The sequence below is a fragment of the Silene latifolia genome, chromosome 9, assembly GCF_048544455.1.
Source record: "Silene latifolia isolate original U9 population chromosome 9, ASM4854445v1, whole genome shotgun sequence".
NCBI classification, from domain to species: domain Eukaryota; kingdom Viridiplantae; phylum Streptophyta; class Magnoliopsida; order Caryophyllales; family Caryophyllaceae; genus Silene; species Silene latifolia.
In genome coordinates, this window is record NC_133534.1 from 215,007,707 (window position 1) to 215,011,583 (window position 3,877).

The following is a 3,877-nucleotide window of genomic DNA, read 5'->3' on the forward strand; positions in this document are numbered from 1 at the left end:
GGTTCACACAACGAGTCACATGGACTAATGATCAAGTACAATTGTTTAACACAACGAGTCACAAGGACTAATGAACAAGGACAAATTGGTCACACAATGAGTCACCTTTACTAATAAACAATGACAAATGGTTCACACAACAAGTCACAAGGGCTAATGAACAAGGACAAATGGTTCACACAATGAGTCACATGGACTAATGAACAAGTACAATTGTTTTAACACAACGAGTCACTAGGACTAATGAAAAAGGACAAATGGTTCACACAATGAGTCACATGTACTAATGAACAAGTACAATTGTTTTAACACAACGAGTCTCAAGGACTACTGAACAAGGATAAATGGTTCACACAACGAGTCACATTTACTAATAAACAATGACAATAGGTTCACACAACGAGCCACAAGGGCTAATGAACAAGGACAAATGGTTCACAAAACGAGTCACATGGACTAATGAACAAGTACAATTGTTTTAACACAACGAGTCACAAGGACTAATGAACAAGGACAAATGGTTTACACAACGTGTGACACCCTCATTTATTGCGGAAAAGTAAACACGTAATTCTACAGAAAAACTGACAGGATATGTTTGTAATAGGTTCAATTGGGTAAAAACCTGTAATTTTTAAAACTTTTCTAAACCATTCACAAACATTTCCAGAAGGAGGATGCCAACACCTGCAAATGCTAACAGACTAATTTACATAACTATGCTAAAGCTGCGAGAATAAAGTGATACAAACCAAAGAAAAAGAGGGAGACATATGTCCCTAAAATGTATGTGACATAAAAAGGGTTTAAGGGTCACAATGAAATAAAACCAGTCTAGGTCCCAAGGTTACTTTGCTCGCTAGCTCGTCCATGTACCCCATATATGCATCACCTACCTGTCATTCGCATTTTATACAAATACGAAAGCCACAGTCAGTGGGGAGTAACTCCGAGTTCTCCCAGCCACGAAATGTCATAATTAATATAACATGTAAACATAAGAATATGAATACGAATCACACAATGCCTTAGCATATAGATGCTAGACAATCGTGCTTATCATGTGAACAACAATATAACAACACATAGTCCTAGCATGTGAATACTAGACCGACTCATACTACACTATCATGTGAATCACATAACATCCAGGAATCCAAACTCTATCAACCATAGCCGGCTTGCATCTCACCTTCTATGATTCATAGAATCACCATACAAGAAAGGGCAATATATCAAAGACAGGCATAAGTTCTTAGCACCGTCAATAGTCACTTTGTAACTCGAGTCTATACCACGAGGTAGGGAAGGTAATCGAACCGGTATCTTGGCTCAGCGGTTACTATTAAGAAAACATGGCCAAGAGACAACACAACCCTAGCCTAAAATCTGCAAGAGACCTAGATATGCGGATACACACCACCGCACCCAAGACCCACAACTTTTTTTTAAAACAAAGTGAAGTGAGTACCCTAAGGACACCACCGAAGGGTTGGCTAGTACTTAAGCTGACCCCATACTATCAAAATAAGTACCCGAGGTCATGCCCCAACTTGGATAAACATCCACTAGTCAGGAACACAAAGGCTATCAAGCAGTGAACATATACTCGTCAAAGACTATAAAGACCTATCTATGATGAAGGCCGAAATACTCACCTAGGACCTAGTCCCAGCTAGTCCCAGCTTGAATACTTTAGCCCACACCACACAAGACTCACCACACCAGTCAAGTAAGACACCCACTTAACCATAAGAGGGCAATAAGTCCTACTTACCAACATAAATTCTAATATTCTATCATGTGAAAGGCTATATAAATGTCTATTCAAATGAGACAATCCAACAATATCTCCAATATCAATAATAACCCAAATTCCAGCTAGCCGTTAATCTCATAATTCATGAGAACAAGCTAAAAAGGCAACAAGACAAGAAGACTGAAGTATAAGGCAACCAATTCATCCAACAACCAACATGTGAAATGATAATTACAACTATTAAGGCATCAACATAAAACATCCAAAAACAACCAATCTCACCTCAAAGACAAACTCTCGACCCGAGTCCCGCGACGGGTCATCGGTCAAATCGAGGCTGACTGGTTTAAACCTAGTTTGACCAAACTCATTCGGTCAATCTAGCCCAGCTCAGAGTCTTGGCCTACTTTGGCCCAAATTACAAATTTTATCGCTATATTATTCTCATGCTATTTCCAATTTCTATCATGTGAAAAATGAAAGTAAAACATTATCAATCACCTAAACACTTAACAAACAACAAGCACCACATTTACTACTATGTGACATTAATTCGTCGAGTAACTCGGAATAGTTACCTTAAGCTAGCAAAGAGACAAGCAATAAACTTGAGAAAGCTTCTAAAACCCAAAATTACTCTTCATCTTCAACCACATATGAGCCACCTAAAATAATTATGTGAAAGGACGATATTAACGAATTATCTTTATATAAAATATGAGACGGAAATTAATTTAATTATATTTTAAATAAACCAAACTAGCGTCAAAACAAATTATAGACACGGCTCTAAAATTATTATGACAACCTCAAACTCGGCCTAACCACCAACTACACATGGCCTCAAACTCGTGACTTAGCTAGGCCACTGCCTAGGCCACGGCCAGGCCACTGCTAAGCTACTGACCCAGGCCACAAATTGTCTCCAACACTCCACCTAAACAACTACCCATCTCAGCCACTAAAACCCATGCTTGACTGTTCTAAAATCAGCCCACTCAATCACGTTAAAATAGTCCCAAAACCTTGCAACAGAACATCCCAAAACAACCCCACCACAGTCCATGAACAACTCTGAAAAACCTGCACAAAGTGACCTCAAAACAGTCCTAAAATAGTCCCTCATCACCCCACGAAACAGCCTACTCAACACATTATAGCGGTCCCAAAAATACACAGGAAACCGTCCAACATCAGTCACTCTTACGCCCTAAAAACAGTCCCGAAAGGCACCATTTATCCATCCCAAACTGCCCCAAAACAAACCCTACATGTCAGTATACACCGTCTCAAATATAAAAGACAACAATTAGCACCCAAAACAATCCATACATGTCAGCATACACCGTCTTAAATATACCACTTACTAGCTAGCATCCCAAATGATCCCTAGAGGTCAGTATACACCGTCTCAATCATCTCCACATATCAGTATACACCGTCTCAACTATACAACTGACTAATTAACATCCATAATGATCCCTATAAATAATTATACACCGTCTCAACTATAAAACAGACTAACCAGCTTTCAAAATACACATATTTAACAAGTAATACTGAGTAACCTATCATTATTACCTTTTTCCGATTGAACTAATCATTTATGACTAACAAATATTCTACCAGACCGTCTATTTTAGTACATACAACCGTCTTATAATAAATAAAGCTGAAAATATAAATGGGTTTGTAAAAATACATGACGAAAAAGAATTTTACTTACAACGGATTGACGGAAACGACGAGAGGAATGCTATGGAACGAAAATCATTGATAACGGATGACAAACGGAGGGACCGAATCAATTTAAAATAAAGAAAATTGAAACAGAATCGTAAAAGAAGAAAAAAGAATGGAGAAGAAGAAAACAGGCGTGAGTTTGTGAAAATGAGACAGCAGCCTGCTAGCTTGCTATTTATTATACTTACGTTTCTTCGTCGTTAAGAAACTTCGATCGTTATTAAAACCGTTTCGAGTTAAATTTAACCGATTTAAGTAAAAGTTTCAGTAATAAAACGGAATCAATAATAAATAAATTTAATGAGTGAAAATAAAATAAACTCAGCTAGTTAACGTAAATAATACAATATTAGCTTGAATCGGAATTATTAGCGA

General features: G+C 37.7%; 1 long non-coding RNA gene across 1 annotated transcript; it reads right to left on the minus strand.

Moving 5' to 3' along the window:
• Positions 1–613: 613 nt before the first annotated feature.
• Positions 614–2,420, minus strand: LOC141598493 (uncharacterized). The gene is made up of 2 exons (XR_012523555.1): positions 2,338–2,420; positions 614–896 (listed from the first exon to the last, which is right to left on the minus strand). It is a non-coding gene; the product is annotated as an uncharacterized LOC141598493 (long non-coding RNA).
• Between the last annotated feature and the right edge of the window lie 1,457 nt (positions 2,421–3,877).